Source organism: Schistocerca cancellata, chromosome 9 (genome assembly GCF_023864275.1).
Source record: "Schistocerca cancellata isolate TAMUIC-IGC-003103 chromosome 9, iqSchCanc2.1, whole genome shotgun sequence".
Lineage (NCBI taxonomy): Eukaryota > Metazoa > Arthropoda > Insecta > Orthoptera > Acrididae > Schistocerca > Schistocerca cancellata.
The window spans coordinates 280,947,059-280,970,442 of NC_064634.1; positions in this window are offsets into that span (position 1 = coordinate 280,947,059).

Below are 23,384 nucleotides of genomic sequence, written 5' to 3' on the forward strand. Positions count from 1 at the left end.
TGTGGGGAGTGTGCAGTTGGAGTGATATGGGACCACTGACACATCTAGATATGACTCTGAGAGGTGACACATATGTAAGCATCCTGTCTGATCATCTGCACCCATTCATGTCCATTGTGCATTCCGACGGACGAGGGCAATTTCAGCAGGACAATGGGAGACGCCACACGTCTAGAATTGTTACAGAGTGGCTCCAGGGACACTCTTCTGAATTTGAACACTTACGCTGGCCACCAAACTCCCCAGACAAGAACATTATTCAGCATATCTGGGATGCCTTGCGACGTGCTGTTCAGAAGAGATATGCACCCCCTCGTAGTCTTACGGATTTATTTAAGGACAGCCCTACAGGATTCATGGTGTCAGTTCCCACCAGCGCTATTTCAGATATGCTTTGAGTCGATGCGACGTGTTGCGGCACTTCTGTGCGCTCGAGGAGCCCTACATGATATTACGCAGGTGTACCACTTTCTTTGGCTCTTCAGTGTAGCTGGTATTTCTGGTCGTTCCTCCGACGTTCTCTTTAAAGAATAGGCTCTCGCTTGTATTTTTCTACCAGGCTGTGTTTGGCCGATTTTCTGGACGTGTATTCACGGTTTGTGGTGAATGTTGTTTGTAATTTGAATTGTTATTACATTCATTAATATGGCGATCGTTAAGTTTAACTTCCATATTTACTAGCCATCAGTGCTCCAATTATTAAATTGTGTATTTTATTAAGTGGAAAGTGTTCGATTGGTTTTGATAATAAATTACTGTTTGAGTATATACATTCTGTTAATCAGCACCCTACCACTCTCCAAACAGCTCCCTACCGCTTCAGTTTCCAAACAGTATATCGCTTCCTTTGTTTTTTCCTTCTGAACCCAAAATTGTGTTGAATAGCACACTGTCGCTGGACCACCTGTGAGAAAGATTCTACATTTATTCATATCCATACCCACTATATTGGCGAGAGGAAAACCTGCAGTGCAGGACTGGAATTTTAAATGGACTGTAACGTCAGCTTATATGATTCCTTATAAAACTGCGAATGAACTACCCGTAACAGTTGACAATTATAGCCTCCCACGTGGGGAAGAGAGAGATCCCCTGTGTTGCTAAAATTCGAACAGAAACTCCCTTAGATTAATTTGTAACATTGGGTTGGATGTAGAGAAAATATATGACCGACTGAAAAATTAATAAATCATTGTCTCATGAATCACTGATTTGCAAGTTACATTATATTTCAATGGCTTCAAGCACTCTGAAGCTTTGTAGGTTGCATTATAATATTTAAAGAAAACTCCAAAGATAGAAGAGATGAAGCTGAACAGAGGTGACAGTCCACAGAACAACAATGATAAAGAAAAGAGTATCTGTTCCATTATTTTTAGCTGGCGTAGGTATCCTTTAAACTTATGTGGAGTGAAAAAGGCAGCGCAGGGAATTATTTCTTCACAGACATCTTAGGAGCTTGAAATTGGAAGAGTTGTGCCTCTCGTAAGTGAAAAGGCTAACAATGAAACCGTGCTTTCTGGAAGCGCTCCAGCAAACTTGGTCGACAGCGTTCACAGCAGCCGCCACTGGGACAAAATTACTACTGACGGACCATATCAACAAGCAAACATCGCGAGAAAAGCAATGTCAATGCGACACACACACACGTTCCGTGTAACAAGACTTTATTAACTGTCAAGCAGCTAAAAAAAGAGACATACAAACTTATTAGAATCACATTCCCCTGTAATGTCTATGACTGTACACCAGAAACTTGTGGCAGTATCCTTCCGCGTGATGAAATAGATTCTCATACATTACTGACCTTTTGTTAAATGTAAGTTGATCATGGTAGTAAAAGAATCTTTTCAATTCGTCATGCTGAACATTCAAAGTTATCATTTTATGATTTGTAAAAGAGTTATTGCCTTGTTTAAAGTTGTGTATTGAGAATGTATTACTACGATTGCACTATGTGAAATATATCTTTGTTTTTGCTACTGTGAGAACCCATGTGGACTTGAAAATCATCTGCATTCTTTTGTCAACAATATATACATAGCAATTCTATCTTTCCTGAATAATTTTCGTCCTAAATCACTTCATCTCATTTCTACTTTATTTAAGACAGTGACACACAACTACGTCATCGTATTGCTAGCACTTGTTGACGCCGACGGTATCACACGAATGTTCCAACGTATCAGAAACAGTTATCTTCATTAAGACTGCAATTGCAAATCATTAGCAACAAATACAATGTCTTTGCAGGAAATTAAGTTTCAGATGGTGAAAGATAGAATGTCGGCTACTGCTATGGACAGTTCCGCTTTCTAAATGTTTCTCGGAGTAATCTGGCGTATTAGTGAGATATGTCGTGGGTACGAGATAGCTACGGGCCTTTTAACTATATTTAGTAGAAATTATTTTGTGAAGGGGAGAAAGCTAAGCGCTCAAAACTTGGTGTGCTTGACGATCAAGTAGCTGAAAAATTCAGGCTAACAAGAACTGTTCTAGGCGTTCACGTTCACGACAGGGAAAGGACTGATTCGATTCACTGGATTTATCCACGGGTGGGTTGCAAGGTTTAGACGGAGTCACCATCTTGGCTCACGGGCTATAAGAAAATGCATAACCACTATAGCCTGAAGCACAGATGGCGACGTGACTAGTTTCGCAAGGAGATGATGTCCTTAATGAACACTATGGAACGTATACAGATTTATAACGCCGATCAATGTGGTGTACGGAAAGAACTTCAGTCTTCGCGAACTCTTTATCTGAAGCTAGAGAAATTTTGGTGCGGAGTGATCATGAAACAACTCATTCTTACACCATGCTACCCGATACGTCGGCAAGCGTGAGGAAACACGAAAAGATGAGTGCCTAGTTTATCCATTATTTCAAGATATGACTTTATTAACTGTGCTCTAATGACACCTGCCACATAATGTAACTGGATACGTGTTTCCAAAGATGGTAATTTACCAGGAACCTAGACGTCAGTTTGGAGTGCGAGTATTGCAGCACATGCTGTAAAATCTGATTCAAGTTGCCTCGCGCGTTCGGCCTAGTCACGAAACACACACTGACGCAATGCTTCCAAAATGTCTACTTCCCATATGCAGTGAAGCAGTCTGTTCTTCTGGATGATTCGCTCCGGACATATCGTGACAGGACTCATAATGATGCTATCCGATCAGAAAACATGGTATATACAGTCAAGACCATCCATCCTGGATGCACGCCGTACATTCGGCCACATGATGTACTACTCATCGGACAGTTCATGGTGGTGCTTGTAATGGTACTTGAATTACGTAACCATTACGGCACCTCACCTCAGCCTCTCGATACCAGCAATATTCCACTGTGTTTCTGTAAAATAGTTAACATATTTCTCTGACAACATTCAGATTAGATTTCATTAATGTAGAGGTACTTCGATACATCGGTATGTATATATTGCAATGATATTATTCTTATGTGTATTCTTTCTTTTGTCACTATGATCATGGACGTACTTGTAACTGATTTTTGGGCGCGTAAGCGGTTATTAGAGAGTCAAGCTTTGGTCGTCATGTTAAAAAGACGCAAATTGTAATCAGTTTATGAAATGTGAACTTTAACAGTGAGGAAGATATTTTCAAATATGTTTTACATTGTGAAGTGATGTTTTGGAGCCGGCCGGTGTGGCCGTGCGGTTCCAGGCGCTTCAGTCTGGAACCGCGTCACCGCTACGATCGCAGCTTCGAATCCTGCCCCGGGCATGGATGTATGTGAGGTCCTTAGGTTAGTTAGGTTTAAGTAGTTCTAAGTTCTGGGGGACTGATGACCACAGAAGTTAAGTCCCATAGTGCTCAGAGCCATTTGAACCTTTTGATGTTTTGGAACGAGTTATGTGATATTGCAACAAAAGTAATAAAAAAGAAGTGTAAATTAAATTCGGAGTGCTGATTACTTTTTTACATCACCATTGTATTAACTTGCAAAAGTTTAATCTTCAAGAATTGTTTATGAAACACATCTATAAAACTTTTGAATATCGCAGAATAACACCTAGGCCTCTTTGCATCCGAGCTTGGAATCATCACTACCCAGATTTTCGACGATTGAGTCATGAGTTCACAACGAGACCAGCGTGGGAAACACGAAAAGATGAGTGCCTAGTTTATCCATTATTTCAAGATATGACTTTATTAACTGTGCTCTAATGACATCTGCCTCATAATGTCACTTTGTTATTGCCCGAAAATGCAATATTTAGCAGCGTGAGCAACACTAAAATAATAATTAATTTTTGACCTTTGTTGTGGTAGGGTTGTTAGATGCTGAAGCGGACTGAATATCACAATATCCTTAACGATTACCATTGCACACCATTGTCGAGGGATTCAATTTCGCTGCTGATGTGTATTCTACCCAATCAGTTCTGTTCACAGACTTTGTTCGGTACTGCTGGACTGTTGCTGCATATGATGACTTCAGACCAGATGGGTTTCAGACACCACCCTAACTTATCATTGGTATTCAAGTGCAGCGTGACTCGCAAAAACTACTTCGTACAGGCATTCATGAAGTGCTCCTACTGTAATAAGCAACTCTGTTTCCGGAAATTTATGCTCTCTTCTCATATTCATCTTCGTAATCTTTTGCAAAAAGCTACCAATAATCCATTTTTGAACATTCGCGTCATTGTCAAATGCAGCGTAATAGTCGATGGCAAATATCATGCTCATATTTGTGATGTGCATGTGAAAATGTTACATGCAAACCAAAACTGTGTTGCAGTTGCGAGCCGGCCGTTGTGGCCGAGCGGTTCTAGGCGCTTCAGTGCAGAACCGCGCTGCTACTCCGGTCGCAGGTTCGAATCCTGCCTCGGGCATGGATGTGTGTGATGTCCTTAGGCTAGGTAGGTTTACGTAGTTCTAAGTCTAGGGGACTGATGACCTCAGATGTTAAATCACATAGTGCTTAGAGCCATTTTTGCAGTTGCGACCGCCAGTTGCGCTAACTCTCTTGTCAGTCACTCACCGTAACGTGGCCTGCGGAGTGTAGATGTAGATGTGGATCAGTTTCATTAACCCTCACAGGTAGTCGGCAACATCAAACGAAGAGTTGCATTGTTTACAACCCAACTCTTTCCCTCTTTTTTTGTCTTCCAACGAGGCACTCACTTCCTGTTGCAGGTCTATGTGGCTATCTTAATCGGCCGGCCGGCTCGTGTTGTTCCGGCAGCGTGTCTGCAAAGGAGGAGAAAAAGGAGCGGAGCAGTGCGTCTCATTGCCTTCCGGGCGGTCTTGTAAACGAGGGCGGCCGGCCCGGCTGGCTGTGCGCGCGCTCCATTGAATGGTCAAGTTCCCGGCCCTGCCCCGGCTGGTGACACTGCGGAGGCATCCCTCGGGCTCTCCCTTTACCGGAAACCGGCGGCGCCTTTGGGACACCCGAGCCTGCGGCGGGACGCCAGCCGCCGCTGCAGCCTCCAGCTGGAAGGGCAGTCCGCGAGCGCGGCGGCCACAGCTCGCCGCAGCAGCACGCCACGCGGAGTGCCGTACCCACTGTGCGGCGCTGCTGTTTAAATGTCCGTCACGAGCACAGCGCAGCCGAGGCCCAGGTAACTCCCGCCGTCTCGTTTTTGTTTGTCATTTATATGGGTGTACAGAGCTGGTGCGACGTGTTGCACAGTTGAAGTTCACATAGCGTTACGTTGTCACGTCTTACGTGCTCTTCCTCTTCTTCTTCTCCTTCTCCTTCTTCTGCTTCTTCTTCTTCCTATCCATCAATGGATGTTGGCGAGCACACAATGCATCTTTATTATACGAACCACAGTACGTGGTAACCGATCTGTACTTGTTAATCATATCCACTGCTGCTGTGTTATGTTAGCAAGCTGTCCTTCGTAGCCCTTTCCTTCTCATACCATCGACATTCGCTGCTATTGTCAAGCGTAGAAGTACATATTACACCCCAGAAAGAACAGTGACACAACTCGAAAAAGCAATGCTTCATAAAAATCGATTTAAAGAATTCTGTAAAATTTATATTGAAGTTCTATACGTGTCCTTTAAGCTCCTTTAAATTTCAGGTAAGCATTTTCTACAATAAATTCCATTACATTCTGTACAACTTTAATATGGACATGTAGCTCTATTCTCGTCAAACGCGAAGCGTTATCAGGTAATTATCAACTAGTTATTTGAGTTATGTCAGTTTTCTAAAAACCTTTTTTGTTTTTGTTATGACCCCTAATGTAATATTTTCTCCTCTTTTCCTCCCAAGTAATTTTTTTTTTCACTTGCTGTAATATAACGACATTCAACATCAGGCAAAATCTGTCATTAAGTTGGAATAAAAAATTTAAAAAACATGTTTAAATTGTTTTATCAGAAAAATACAAAACGCAAAATCATAGTTTATGAAAATTAGTACAGTTTAATGAGGAGTATCAATTAGGCACAATTTAAGTAACATAACTTATGGAGACGTAGTCATAAATGGGCTTATACGCATGCACGCATGCCTGACGGAGGTTGTAATGTAAGATACAGACAGTATATAAACACAGAAAATACAGAAATGAATTATATTAAAAATTACATTCAACTCACCTTATACATGAAATATGTCCTAGTTCAGAATGTGCCCGCTCTTCTTGAATGACCGGCGCACACCTGCCAGTAACAAGGGTGAAGTGACGCTGTTCAAAAATGGTTCAAATGGCTCTGAGCACTATGGGACTTAACATCTGATGTCATCAGTCCTCTAGAACTAAGAACTACTTAAACCTAACTAACCTAATGACAACACACACATCCATGCCCGAGGCAGGATTCGAACCTGCGACCGTAGCAGCAGCGTGGTTCCAGACTAAAGCACCTAGAACGGCTCGGCCACAGCGGCTGGCTGACGCTGTTCTTGCCGTGACGGGTCATGAAGCAGCTTACAACAAAACTGACACAACTGCCTCGAAGTCGACGATTGCGAGATGGAGATGTGACGTTTTTCGTGCACATTGTGGCACTTAACATGTATTTTTCAATGAGATAAACTAAAAATTGTAGTTTTTTGACTTTGATCACTTTTTGTGCCACGCTTCGATGCCTGGTGTCCCGTAAGATATAATCTAAATACGAAGGTCTTTTCTTTTTTTAACGTTGTTAACGTTTCTCGCTGCTTGTGTATTTTTCGCAGCACTTCGGTGTCAGTTATTCTTTCTGCCCACAGTATTTTAAGCATTCTGCGGTAAATCCCCATTTCAGTTGCCTCAATCCTCTTATCTATTGGCAAATTTGGCCCCCACCCTTCAGAATCGTGTAGATCTGCAGACCAGACGCAGCATCTTAGAGTCGGACTCTAACTTTTAGATCTAGGTCTGTACGTGTGAGAATTCTGGAATTTTTACAAGCGTTCCCCATGCCAAATTTTAACCACATGTCCGATCTCCGGTCATCACAGAGACATTTTACAAGGTACATGGTGATTATAATTACAGTGCAGCTATTCACTGAGGTCCAGTGTAGACTGTAATTATCGTATTGAAAAAAATATTTCCAATTTTGGCCACCAGATGCAGATCTGGTGCTGATGCATTTCGTCAGCGTCACTTGTGCTCGCACTGCAATCACTGTAAGCAGCGGTTAATAGTAAAATCATCATAGTGCCCTTCTCACTTGTTAGACCTATTCTACATATACATCTACATCTACATGGTTACTCTGCAATTCACACTTAAGCGCCTGGCAGAGGGTTCATCGAACCATTTTCATACTACTTCTCTACCATTCCACTCTCGAATAGCGCGTGGGAAAAAGGAACACCTAAATCTCGCGTCCTGTTCCTAATCCGTTACATGTGGAAACATTTCTATACTTCTTTTCCTTTTTTTTTTTTTGCAGCGCCAGGTTTTTACCTGGTAGCCAAATCTAAAGTAATTTTTTGCCTGCGGACATCGGTACTGCATTAACACATTAGCATATCTACCAAGTTCCGCTACCAAGTGATAATCAAAGCGCACACTGGCCCTCTGCGAGTAGTTAAACTTTAATTATTACCACCAGGTACTTAAACTTTTGTACTCTTTGTACTGAGGAACCACTGAATTGCAAGTTTCCGTTTGTAAAGGAGTCTGGCTCCCTTGTAACAATCGTAAGATGCGCCTGTTTGGAGCTGATATTCATACCGACTACTTCTGTAATCATCTATAATGTTGACGGGTTAAAGATCATCCAAATTGTCGGCAATGAATTCTGTGTCATCAGCGCAGCGAATGTTGTTGACGAAGACACCATTAACCTTAATGCCTTTTCCTATATCACTAAATGCTTCCGGAAAGACACCATCTGTGCACAAATTGAATAACAGGGGTGAAAGAACGCACCCTTGCGGGAATCCTCTACGCGTTTAATCAAATTGATGACCCAATCATTAAACAAGCTATGCTGCCTGATTCCAATCCAAATTCTCTACACACCGGATGCCTTTCTGATCAATGTCCGGTCCGTCCTTTTGAGAACTTCCAAATGTTTATATCACTATAATGTCATTCGGATTTTCTGGCATCTGGCGCCTAATGCCCGAAGTTGCGGCGTTGTCTCCAGGTAACCACCACAGCTCTCTCCTAGTCACGGTGAAGCAAATCGTTCTGAAGTCTTTACCTCCTACTAAAACCACGTAAAACATCTAACATGCCCACGTAATATATGTATATCTAATGAGTGTTTCGAAGTATGTCCAAAATCGGCTCTTAACTTTAATTAGGTACAGAGTTTTTTTTATTTATGAAATTTCACTTACTGGATTCAGCTTAGAACTGGTCACGTCATGTGTCTAAAACTGTTGTACTCGCTGAAATACTTTTTTTCTCTTTGATCAGTAATACAGCTCACTCACGCACTTTATTTGATATATAAAAACTTCGGAAAAGGGCGCTTATATAGATACTCGACGTAAGGTGTAGACGTTTACAATGTCTCCTATTTTCCCACTATCAACTACAGTCATTACAGCCAACAAAGCTCACGAAAGTTAACGTTACACGAATCTCATACTGGTTCAAAAAATGGCTCTGAGTACTATGGGACTTAACTTCTGAGGTCATCACTCCCCTAGAACTTAAGAACTACGTAAACCTAACCTAAGGACATCACACACATCCATTCCCGAGGCAGGATTCGAACCTGCGACCGTAGCGGTCGCTCGGTTCCAGACTGTAGCGCCTAGAGCCGCAATCTCATACTGCATCGGTTCCCTAGGAACACGGTGGGAACGGACAATACCGTTACAGCTCTCACTGATAGATTGCTGGCGTAAGCAGTCCAACCCACTAGTTGTCAAATGTCGGATAACTTATCTCGGGCTTTACTTAGATTGTCAGTGATCTGGCAGCCTATTGTATTATTTCTTCATTGTTCCCTTTTTCTCCTTTTTTCACTTAGTGAGTATTATATTCCTAAATAGTTTAAAACCATGTGATTTTTGGGAAGCAAAATTGGTAATAAGGTGTACGCATTATGCATAGTATAAATATGTCTGTGGTAACTGGAGGAGACCACGTGCTTAGCCCCTTTATCCATGCCACTAGACATCGGCAACTGAGCTATCTCTTTGCTGCTGAAAAGTACATGGGGCTACTGAAGACGAATTTGGTAATGTTGTTAGTTCCGTATTACCCACATTCCACAAATAATTTAAATTCATATTCAATACTTATAACCTGTAGTAACTGTTAAGGTGAGTGGCCTCTAGGGAATATTAACGTTCCTTTTTTTCCTTTTAAGAAAGAAGCACAGGCCTGAAAGTGATGACATAAAATGACACATTTTCAGAGACTTCTCTGGTATCATACAGATATGATTTTATGTGTACCTGCAGGAGACCTGTAGGGTCTCTGGAATTGAGTCATTCGATTTGTATAAGTACTTGCACCTGGGTTTCACGCTGGATCCCCCATTTAAGTTCGATGCTGTGGTGCTGTTCCAGAAAATGGAGAGCCTCGAGAATTCTGTCCTTATGCAAGGGGGAATTTAAAGTAGACTGGGGCGGCAGCGAAATTTTGGATCGAGGCGGGAGGAGTGCCAGGGTAATCCGAGCAGTTGTGTGAGCCGCTGTGCCAAGGTTGGGTAGTGGAGCAGGCACGGTAGCTCAGCGTGCCCTATGTAACAAAAAACTGAGAGGACGGATCAATGATGAACTTGAACAGGTGTCATGGGGCGTCCGCCCCATACAAATGCAACGAATAATAACGAACAATTTGAGATCAGAAAAAAAAGTGGCTAAACCACCTGCCCCAATCAGGAGACCTGGGTTCGATTCCCGGCCTTGCTACAAATTCTCACTCACCGCTTCAGTCTGTGTACATGCTACGGACATTGTGTGACATTAGTGAAAGGGGGACTACAGATTGACTCTGTTTCAAAGCTGTACTGGCACTGGCTGAAAAATCAGAGAACATACCTTTAAATCGTTAGCACTCAAATGTTGCTCGCCATTATGCAGTATGTGCTACCACACGGAATATTGTTCTTGGATAAACTACATTATCATTTGTCGTAACTGCGGGGAGACAGCAAGAGTGTGGACTGAGCGACAAGTTCAAAGTGGCAAAGGAATGTAGGGAACTGTTGAACATCGCGAACTGGAACAAGGAGATCCCAAAAATGCGCTTGTCCCCATCTAGGTCTCTGAACGTTGTCAAAATGTTCATATGTGTGTGAATTCCTAAGGGACCAAACTGCTGAGGTCACCGGTTCCTAGACTTACACAATACTTAAACTAACTTATGCAAGGAACAACACACAAACACACACACCCAAGCCCGAGGGACCCGAACCTCCGGCGTGAGGGGCCGCGCAATCCGTGACATGGCGCCTCAAACCCAGCGGCCACTCCGCACGGCTGCTCCTTGTCCAACGTTTTGTCCGTCGGTAGATTCCAAACTTGGAATCTGACTGTGGAAGGTAGGGAACATACCTGTGTCTATGACAGTTGTTACATATCGTTGCGTTTTCCACACGCAAATTTCTTTAGATGCTGGAACAGGCGGAAGTCACAGGGTACCTCGTGTGTTGCAAGCGACGGATTTCGAGAAATTTAAATCCTTCAATTTTTCTATTTTGAAAACAGATTTCTTGACAGGAACACTCAAAAAATTTTTCGTTTCTCGTCCAGTCCACTGTTCACGTAAAGTATTCACGTTTTTTTCATCAATTTAATTTGGAAGTCTTCTGTTGAATTCGCCACTTATTGATATATATTTGTAAGACACTCAACAAGAAGTATTTTTCTAGCATGTCTGAAAAAAACCATCTAGCTGATGAAGTTCAGTTTAGTTTTTTTGGTAAGCCCAACCCGGGCTTGTACCAATGCCTTCGATTGCTGCCTCTTGCGTGACGCGTTCGACCTTTCTCATCCACGCTAAAAAATCGGCGGGCAAATTCATTTGCTGAGAAATTCGTTTTCGCTTGAAATTCAGCATCCGTTTTACAAGACGCTTTCCCCATAGATAATTTAATATACAAAGTGTAATGTACTCTTATTTCTGATACGTCTATGGCCGTCAGTTACTTCATACGTGCACAAGTGCTGATGTCCATCCCAAATTTTGGGATGTCATTCAGAAGAACCATCTTCAACAGAGCTTCAACACGTTAGAATTCCGTAATCTATTGCACAACTGTTACAAAGCGAAGGAATAGATTCGTTACAAACCCTCAAATGATTTTGGATGAATTTCTGTTGACAATAAACCGTCCAAATTTTAGAAGTGCATGTAATACAGTTTATCCATTGGAACGAAACAGGAAAGTGACTACTTTAAGAATGAAGAACCATATTCCTATTCCATATATCAGCATCACACCTCACTTACAGGGGTTGAGAAACATTTACCAACTTAACAAAAGAAATTCTGATTGATATCGACATAGCTGTGTGAAGCAGTGAGATTTTCTCCTTGCCTCCGTATCACTCTCTGTGAATATCACGCGTTGTGTGAGGTATCTCTGTGCCTCGCAGACACCAAAGAACATAGTATGCCTAAAGTGAAGAGTTTGGGACTGAAATGTTACAAGCCTGTGGAACATCGTTTTTCGATAAGTTTTCAAGCTCTACATGGCGTATTACTGCTGCAACTGTGCTTCTGTGCAAGACGTGGGTTAAATAGCAGTCGGTTTGGTTTGTTTGTAAGTGCGCCTTCTGCACCACAAGAAATACACTAGTGTTTATTGCAGTATGAATGAGATCAAACTATGGTTCTAAATGGCTTCAGTTTGTCCACGTAATGTTTGGACTATTATCTGTACATGAGCGTAACCACAGGGTTACCCCCCTTCGGTGACGTTTTCATGATAAACGATTGCGGGATGTTGTGTAGCCTAAATAAATACACTCCTGTGGTCGTCCTAACTGATAATCGTGAAGGTGGGGAAAATTTATCTTGATACGTAGTGTGTCACAATTCTTCCATCATTTCATATAGCTGATAAAACTGAGATGTTGGTAATGCAGACTGTTCGAGATGCCGTCTCCTCAGGTCGAAAATATTCTAAATGGGGAAGAAATCTGATGCTCGAGCCGGTTAATGGAATTGATGAATATTTTGGAGATGCACTGGGTAACGTGAGATGTGTGAGCGCTTGTACCGTTAACCTCTCGAAAAAGCAGATTTTCTCGACGATTTCGTACTACGTAATTATTTATAGTTCCCTATATTATGCGTCATAATATTATCATCAAGCGTATTTTCCACGGTATCTTTTTGTTCGTTCACGCTAAAAATAAGATCAAGAAGCACCACCTAACGCAATCAAACAGAACAGTTTCACAACTGCTACTGTTGTGTTCATTAACAATCACAGGCTTTGTAATAGATGTCGAACGCAACACACCACGGGAAATGACACCTTGTAAGTTAAAATGCAGAATAAAAACATTAAAAAATAAATAAGTTCTAACACAGGTGGTGGATGATCAGAATGAGGGGAAGTTATACTACGTTTCGTAGAAGGAGGCTTTATAAGAACCGGAAACGTTTCATGTTCGCCATATCTACGTCCGAATAACTGCACAAAACAAGTTCAATTTCGTTCGAGATAGTAAGACCACGACCGCATTTGACTATGCCGGAAATCTTTTGCCTCTCGTCAACTAGTAATACTGAGACCTCATAACCGAAGAGAAAGATTGGTACCTTGGCCACCTGTTGCTTTGTTCTCTTTGTTATCGGCTCGTATTTGAAGTGAAATTTCGTTCTTATACATATTTATCAATTTGAGATATATGAGAGACATGCCAAGTCAGTTCTATAAGGTCTCGAACCGAGTCTTTAAAAGCAAAATTTGGTAATTTTCAAAAAATACTGTCAACTTTGTGTGAATTTTTGACTGCTGTATCCTTATGTAATAGCTCCTTTGTTTTACAGCTGCACAGAGTGAGTCAACGAAATAAGAAACGTATTGTGGATCGTATCAAACGCGCGACATTGACGTAAATTTAAGTCTCCAAAATTGTAATTATTTCTCTTCTTGTACATAAATACAGCAATAATTAACTATAAGAAGTTATTTACTTACCAATGTAAGGCATCGAGCCTTGCCAATATAGTTGAACGTTCCTCACGTGAATAAAGAATCCGTAGCTGTTCTACAGATTTTTAAGCCTTCGCATTGTAAATACATGGTATTCCCAGAAAAAAGGAAAACAGCTAATAACTGCCATAAACAGCTTAGAGTGCGATGCATAATAATCAATAACACAGTGTAATTACTGTAGATCAAAATATTCAAAACAGATATGCATTCTAGTGTTTTTATTTTTGCTGCCATACACATAAGCTATATCAATTAACGCTAAGATAGATTCGAAACAATCCTTTTAAGTTTGTTAGTATTTTGGAATTGTTCTAAGTAGTTTTAGCTTAATCAATATCAGCACTGTGGCTTTTTAATTAGTGGAGTGAAGAGTTTCCAGGTCTGTACTTTCTTCTTCGACACTTTCTGTGTGAACCACATGTGCACACTTTTCTGGCCTTGCTATCAAAAGCTATATCACATTAATCAAATATCCATGCAATCTGATAATCTACAGCCACTCATTTGCAGTAATAGCACCCACGCGAAATAAATCAGAAACATGGTCGAAGGAATCAGTTTTGGGAGAAAATATTATACGAAACGTCCCTACCGCCAGCAGACACTACGTACTTGAAAAAATTTAAAAAGAAACTAATGCATGTAGTACTGTTGCAGAGGTCTCAAATAACATAAGGAATCGCGCAGCTAAAACCTAAGGTAAATTGAAGAGAAAACAAAAGTGCGTGGCAGCAAGCGACGTTACATCCCAGTAACAGAATGGAAAATATTTAGCATCTTATGAGACAATCAAGTACTAAAGTGGTCTCCCATTATTTTGCACTATTTTTTCTGTTGACAAATGTTGGAATCACCAAGATTAATTTGCAACACAATAATCTTATGAAAGATAGTACAACTGAGCAATGAGAAATTGTCGGAAGCTGTTATTACTACATTTGGTTTCAAATACTTAAATATGTACTAACGCAGTGCTTACGAAATTATGTAATTTTTTAATTTCGTTCTTCTGTAGCGGAAGATACAACGAGCATGAAGCAAGGATAGAACAAAACGCAAATAATATGACTTTTTACTCAATAATTTACAACTCGATCTCTGGAAAAAGGCTTACAATTTGACTCATACAGCCCACAAATTAATATGGTCATATAAGTATATTCATTGAGAACAGAGTCCTGCTTACATCCTTTTAATTTTGTAAACAGACTTCGTTTGGAAGGATGTCTTTTAAGCTCATCATTTTTATAGTCACTTATTTTTAGACCCGCAGACAACCTGCAGACCATCCTCCATGTCATTGTGACTTATATAATCGTCATTCTGTATCTGTATGTCTACTGCTTCTGACGGTTTCGATAATCTGCTTTATATAGTATAATTTTTTTCTATTCTTGCAACGTTTTTTCTCTGCTGTGCCTTCCGACGTCAAATTACTTGTTTCTGGATGTCTTAGAACAGTTCCCACGAAACTTCTGCAATTATTTTTATTTTGATATCTTTCCTTAAGGACTCGTTCTATTACGGATTCATTTCAAACTTCTTCCACTTCTTTTTCACCGTTTTCCAGTGTTGCTGTTTTCTTCTAGATTTATTAATCAACTTTTATCGTGCTTTCACCCATATCTGGTGTACAAATATATATTTATAGAGGCTTTATTCTCAGTACATATTAATATTTGAATACAACCAAATTTCGTTTATCAAAGAATTTTTTTCCGCACAAACCATACTACTTGAGTTATATTCGTTGGTTTCTGTGAAGCAATTTCGTAATTTTTTTTTTTTTTGTACTCCTGTTGGCTCTTGTAGATATTTGATTTTCAAGTCGGTATTCTCCTTTCTAGTGCCTTCAGTATGCTCCTTGAAATACGAAAAGACTGTTTTGTAAGTGCATAGGCGAAGTATTATAAAACCAAACGCGTGCTTTTTAACTTTCAACACTTTTCACAGTTTACATTTTTTTCCCAACACCTGTAAGCAGTTGTATCAATCTTCCACAATAGGTACGAATGAAAATAGCTTCTTCGTACACACACAACGTAGTCAGCATAATTGAAAGGTCGATAATTATTCACACAAACACTTCAAGTAGGTCTATTTTCACCGGTGATTTACAACTGTATTGCACGTATTAACATCTTTAACTCATTTAATAAAAATTGAAATTTATTCTAGAATAGCCGAAAACAGACTGAATAAAATTATTAAAGATATGCATTACGTCCATTATTTATTTAGTTATTTCAGTATAAAGTCATAATCGTCGCAGGAGATTTGATACAGCTACGGGGCTATAGTTGCAGTGGACGGCCGTTAACCAGGTGAGTACAGAATCCGACGACGTGGGAAACTTGTGTCACCGGAAGAACAGTCTTCGCCGCTCGACATATCTCCGCGAAGTGCATGTAACAAGAGGAAAAACAAAAACAGTGTAGTTTCCATAAACAAAGTATTATTATAATGAAATCATTAAATTAATTATATATCGTGCACACGTCATGCAACCAGCAAAGTACTTGGTGATGCCGCACGGCTTCTATCACTACAATATGATCTTTTCATTTAAGGCAAAATTAGCTTTACTTTTAAAGACATGTAACAAGAGAAAAAAACAAAAAGAATTTGTAGTTTTCATAACAAAAAATTATTGTAATACTCTATCACTCCAATATTGTCACCATACTCATATCATTTAAGCAAAATTATGGGTTCAAATGGCTCTGAGCACTATGGGACTTAACATCTGTTATCGTTTCATTTAAGGCAAAATTAGCTTTACTTTTAAAGACATGTAACAAGAGAAAAAAAAAGAATTTGTAGTTTTCATAACAAAAATTATTGTAATAATCTATCACTCCAATATTGTCAACATATTCATATCATTTAAGCAAAATTATGGGTTCAAATGGCTCTGAGCACTATGGGACTTAACATCTGTGGGCATCAGTCCCCTAGAACTTAGAACTACTTAAACCTAACTAACCGAAGGACATCACACACATCCATGGCCGAGGCAGGATTCGAACCTGCGACCGTAGCAGTCCCGCGGTTCCGGACTGAGCACCTAGAACCGCGAGACCACCGCGGCCGGCTTAAGCAAAATTATCTTTACTCTTACAAGTGAAAAATTTTTGAGATGAAATACAAATCACAATTTTTACTTGTAATGTCTGCCATTGTCACTGTATGCACACACAGTAGATTACAAACATATATCTTATTTTCATTAGATGACGTTAAACGCTAACGGTCTTTCCTTCTTTTTTAGTTATTTTTGTTTCGTTATTTATCGGACAGATGCTCTCAAGAAAAAAATTACGAGAATAAATCTTCGCACAGAGAACATCAATCACTTTTTTCTTAAAACTTCCTTGAACATACCGATAAGGAAATGTATTAGGTAGCACAACTAAAAACGTATTCTACCACGAATAATGAAACAGTTTATAGAGTGGAGACGGAGTTTATTGTCAGACTGTGGAGGTAGCTCAAATTCGGTTTCAGTGTCCGAGGTGAAAGCTCGTGCTGCAGCGGCAGAAAGTTGTATAACTGTGTGTCTGAAGCTTTTGATTCGGCAAGAAATGTCAATGAAGGCTACATTTTTGTTACATAATGCAGTTTGCTCCATTTTTTTTGGCATTACGGGTGACCTGATACTATAAAATCACCCTGCACAAACGTGATTACCACCATCGAGGACTGTGGGTCCAGGTATCTGCTGAATGTAGATGGGTCAACGTGTTCGGCGTCGGCAAGTATGTACCACTTGCTGAGAAAAGAGTTGGAAGGATGGTGTACGTTTTTTCTCAGCAACTTTCTCAGTGACTTTATTCCTGGTTATGAGCGACGTCATCGCACTAACTGTGATAACAGCCTGAACTAACACCTGTAAACAACATATATGCTTTTGACCTCTCAGTTGCGAGGAGGAATTGTTAACGTGAAACGGTAGTTGTCTACTATGCCAACGCTGTTGTTTCACAAATTGTAATGGAGCAACATCTGTAACTGAAGCGTTCAAGACATTCTCCATAAAGTTATGAAAAAGAGAAAAGTGTGTGAGAAGTGCGTGTAGCAACACTCGACTCCCAAACAAAATCAACGACGCGTGGACACCTGTCGTGACTATATTGAAACGAAAAGCGCAGGCAGTTCTTTTCTGGAAAAAATCGTGTTACGAAACTTGGTGTTATCAACACGAACCTAACAAAAAACGACAAAGTGCAGAATGGGGTCTCATGGTTCGTCAGTGCCAAAGAAAGTGTGAACGTGATTGCGACAGTTTCACAGGATTATATGAACCTTCTGTGCATTGTATACAAAGTGAAGCATTAAAAATACCATCCTAACTGACCTTTATTTTTTGTTAATATAGTCTCGAAACATTTTGAAGTGATGAGATATTGCTGGATACTTTATGCAATAGACTGAGGGGAAATATTGTCATATTACCGTTGATAAACTGTTTTAGGTAGAAAACAAAAGGCAAGTCCTCTTTTGTCCGAAATTTATTCAGTTAAGTTAATTACAAAAGCGTAGTTATAAAATAAAAAACCAATGAAAGCTATATAATCTTAGGCGACTTCATCCATAAATTTTCTTAGACTTAATTACAGGTTGAAATGAGAAGGCGTAAAATCTGATCTTGAGGTTGGATGTTTACTCTTATCCATTTTTTTTTTCAAACATTTGATCGACACTTGGGTCGTCAACATAGGCCCTGCAGTATGAATATCAGAACCAATGAGTGTTGACACACCATATACATTATACCAACCTCTGGCCAGTTAATGAGCATAGTATAAACGATGACGGAGAAGTTTTGGCAAACTCGCCCATCGTTTCAGCGTGTCGAGAGTAATTCTTGGTCGTCACCTTGGTGAAAGTTGAGAATCCTCACCTCCCAGGTCGCGAGCTCCTGGGAGTGAAGACGATCACGTAAGACGAGAGGTGGTGCGGAGCTGCATGGCTGTGAGATCACAAATCTCGAGAGAGAGAGAGAGAGAGAGAGAGAGAGAGAGAGAGAGAGAGAGAGATAGAGGCACCTGGTCGCAGCCGGACGCAGTTTTCGCTATATCGCTAGAGTAGGTGTCGCTTTTTAGCTGCCTTTGCTCTGAGCAGCCCACAATTACAAAGGTCAATTCCGCAACTTGTGTTGCTTTTTAGGTGTCTTTACTTATTTGGATTTCGGATCCAGTTTTAACTTTCGCTTTCGACCTGCACTGATTTTAGAAATTCAATCACGGTTCCATAGCAATCTTCTGTTCAATTAGACATTCCCACGACTTGATAGCAGAACTGTCTGTTCCTAGTAAGCTTCAGTTATTTAGTTAGTTAGTCAGTTAGTTACGTGTTCCATTGATCAATAGCACAGAAAACCGTTATGATGTGGAACGTGTCAAATGCACAAGAAATGCACACAGGAAACAAAGTTTTTTTTACGTTATAGAGTTATACCTAAATATTTCTATTATCTATCCCATTCCCTTAAATAACACAAAATGCATATATTGTATCTCCAGATTTATTTACTCATATTCAAGGATTCATCTATGGTATAGAAGGAGTTGTCAAGGAGGTATGTTTCCAAATTGTTCTTGAAACTATTACTGCTGTCTGTCAGACATTTTGTTTCATCTGGTAATTTATCAAAAAGTTTTGTAGCAGCATATTTTACCCCTTTCTGTGCCAAAGATAGGTTAAGTAGGATAGTGTAGGTTTTTCTTTTTTCTGGTATTGTAATCATGAATGTCGCTGTTGATTTTAAACTGGTCCATGTTGTTGAGAAAAAATTTCATTACTTCACTCAGCCAATCATCTATTGTACTTTTGAGCACGTCAACATCCATTTCTTTGTGGAATATAATTCGTTCGATTTTTCGGAGGTAATCGCTCTTTCATTGAGCTTAAAGTAAGAAATTATATTCAATAAAAAATAAAGAAACATGTTAATTGTCAAACAGTTTAGAGAAAGTAAATCCAGTGTTCAAAAGAAATGATTTTTCACCATTTTCTTTAATCCTACAACAAATTAGGTCAGGCAAAACACAAATAATAAAAATGACTGATTATTTCTACGTAAGTAAATTGTGTACTCGGTATGGCAGCGTCATTGTAAAGCAGATGCCCCTACATGCAATAGGTTATGTGTGGTACCAAATTAAGTTAATTTACATGACAAACGACTGATGAGAATTACTGTCATTTATGTTTAGCTGTATTGGAATCACAAAGATTTTTTTTTCAGTTACTGTGATTAGCAGTTTTCTGGGTTAAAACAATGTAAGGCTTGGAACAGTCTGCACATCGTTTGCGTGTTGAGCGCGTTAAGTGTGGCAGATAGACAACATACTCCACTGCCAGCCCCAAGCACGTCACACACACACAGTAACGATTCCTATATGGGCCACATTTTTATATCATTATGCCAAGGCAGCCGAAGATCTCGAGACGAAAACTAACAAGCAATACCTCATTTATTTTGCATTTCAAACATCTTAATTTGCTCAATTATTCAAAAACAGTCTTAATCCCATTTATTATTATTATACCGCCAACCGGTTTCAGCCCGACGTAGGTTCATCTTCTGGGCGTTTACACTGCGAAATTATAGATATCCGTCAGAAATAAGATAATAAACGGAATCCGGCAGCGATGCTGAATGAACAAATAGAGAGTCACGGTAAAAATTTTGTCGAGCTATTCGAAAATATTATTTGTGCACAATGATGTTACTTTTCCTTTTATTATTTTTTTAATACTTTAATGCCCTTAATGGGTACTACAAACGTGTTGTAAACTTTTATCCAGTCTTCAGATTTTTAGGTTATCCTTGATTGTCGATATTTCCATAATCTCAAATAAGTGACAACTTCTCTGTGAATGAATAACCATGACATACCGCTACCACGGCAACGGACGCCATGGCCAGGGCAAAGATAACACCATACGAACACACCAGCTGCTAACATGACGACGGCGTCCTCGCTACACAGACTACACGGCGCCTGATATACGCTTTATAATCCATGGCAACGGTGTTCTCGCCACAAGGAGTAGAGGACGTTGTAGTCCTTCCATATTAGCCGTTTCAGTAAATTGACCCAATGTTTTCTACGTAAATGTACGAATGGTAGATATATTATAAAACAAGGTGACACCAGTTTTTGTGTGTCACAAATTGTTTTACTTTATATTATGGCACATAATGTAATACACTTTTAGGAATTTTGCGAGTTGACTACAGAACATTTGTTATTATTTTATGATTAGCACTATAATTGTAACCCTTTTTAAATGGAATGGTTCCGTTTTCTGTTATTTACTGTCACTTAAATTTATGTCAAACCAATGTGACTCGTAATTACATATAATAAACTGCATTAAATGCTGTTGATCGCCGCTGGGGGTGTTGTCGTCTATTCATGAGATCTCAGCACGCTATTTAAGCCCATACAAAAGGTTTGTCTCGCGTAGTTTCCTGCTGTTGTGCAGACAGGAGTGACACCACCAGCAGTCGACCAATGGGTAATATATTTTAAATTTACGTAATTTAACTGTTGTATAATGGAACCTTTCTGACGGATATTTATAATTTCACAGTGTAAACGCCCAGAAGATGACCCCTACGTCGGGTTGAAAAATGCGATTAAGATTAATCATACTAATCGCTGCTTCATCTCCACAACCATGTTGTCCGAAAATCTTAATTTGCTGTTTGGTACAATTGCGAACAAAATGAATTCGTGTTCTGCTTCGTACCTTTAGACAAGCGCGGCTTGTCGCTATGTTAGGCAGCACACGTCAGAGTCACGCTGGAAGAAAAGGTGATGTCCGCAGATTTGGCTCAAGATGGCGGCGCGTCGGTCAGGAGCGGCGGGCCGGTGGGCGGCGCTGAGGGTGCTCGTGTCGCAGCCCCGCTTTGTCTGCCCACAATGGGCGGCGCCGGCGCCGATACTCAGCCCAGATGAAAGGCAAAGACGCCGCGCGGGGCTCGAACGAGCGCTGCTTTGTGGCGAGCCGCCGCCGCTGCCGCCGACTTTGTCATCGTTTTTCAAGTCTCGCGGCAAGGAAGGCCGCGCCCTCGAGTTACTCGTGGCCCGCCTCGCTTTGAACTCGACCTCTCGTCGGCGGCTGCGACGCTCGCTGGGGGCAGCTTCAGGAGAGCGGGGCCGGCCGAGCCAGGGGCGCGTTGCGGGGCAAGGAGCCTCGAGTTACCGCCGGCCGCCGCGAAGCGCTGAGTCGCAGCCTGGAGAGCGGGAACCTCCTGAGAAGGGATGCGTCCAGCGAGAGGGGAACGGCCACACGGATACTAACACGCTATTAAGACCCCAACAGTAGGTAGTCTTCGACAGTTGTTAATAAGAGCGGCGTTCAGTATACAGTAATGCGGCACATACTTTCTCGGCCAATTTCGGTTGAAAAAATGCGGAATTTGCTGTAGGACTTGTAAAGAAACTGGTTCTCTGCTTCTGAAAAAAAACTTTTAAACAATAAAACATGACCTATACAAGGAATCTGACTACCCTGTTAGTCATGGACGGAAAAAAAAAATTGGCATAGTCTTTGTCAGAACGTGCAGAATCTTATGTGGGGCCAATAAGACGTCAATTTTAATCTAAATATGGTATGCCAATGTTTACGTAATAAAAAAATAAATTAGGTAATTCAGTACAATTATTATCCAGATGTGATAAATCACTGTAACAGGGGCCAAATGAACAATTAAAGTCAATATAATTCGAGTAAACCTGCAACAGTAAAAAAAAAAAAAAAATAATAATAATATTGTAGGGGCCTACATAGACATCGCGCATCTGATAGATGCCCACGAAATATATAATTTTGTTTTGAAGCTGACAGCCAATGGCAAAATAGGTGCAAAAATACTATTGGTCTGTTTCCAAGCAGTAATGGCGGACATCATCAGCTGGTAATATACGTAATTTTATGGTAGCTAATTTTACTGAACAAAAAATAAAATATGATCTCCCTCCAAAAGAAGTTACACACAAACATTAAAAGAAAATTATGATGAGCAGCAAAATGTCTGAGAAGAATTCTGAAAGAAAATTATTAATTGAACTTTAATTTGGCGGGTTTTCAACACTGTCAACAAGATGAAATAATGGAAAGAATATTTATTGGAACTAAACAAAATTGAACCTTGATATTGTGACAGTATTTTTAAAATAGATAATTTAACTGCAATTGTCTTTGATTTTGAAATGAGAGAGAGCGTAATAATTTTCTTTTAACGTCTTAACTGTTGCTGCAGGCAGTGCGATGACGTCAGCGGTGGTCCGCGCGAACGATGTGTGAAGTTAATCCTGGTTCGTGGCGTGAAGATAATGATGGATCTCTGTTTCATTAATATTCCAGTTACGGCAGTGGTCCACGACTACGTTGTACTCGAATCAGCTGGCAGCACTGGCGCGATAATAATAGTTCCAGTGTGTGCGTTGTCGTTACGCGCGCGACGTTTTATTATTAAAAGTTTATTAATCACGCGGTGCGGGTAGGTCGGAATTATGCAATGTCTTTAGTATTTACGATACATAGCCGGTTAATGCCAATACTTCGCACAGTTCTTTCACCGTGCTGCCACAGGAAAACAGTCAAACGTGTTTATCACTGTAACAGTCCGTTAAACATCAGTTCAATTTACGCCGTCGTCTTTAAGACACTTTGGATGATATGATAAGTGTTTCTTGATCAAATCGCACCACTGTCCTTTTACTTAACATTTTGGTTTGTTCCACTTTCACGTAATTCTAACAGTTAGTGTCTCCACACGACAGTGGTGTCTGGTTC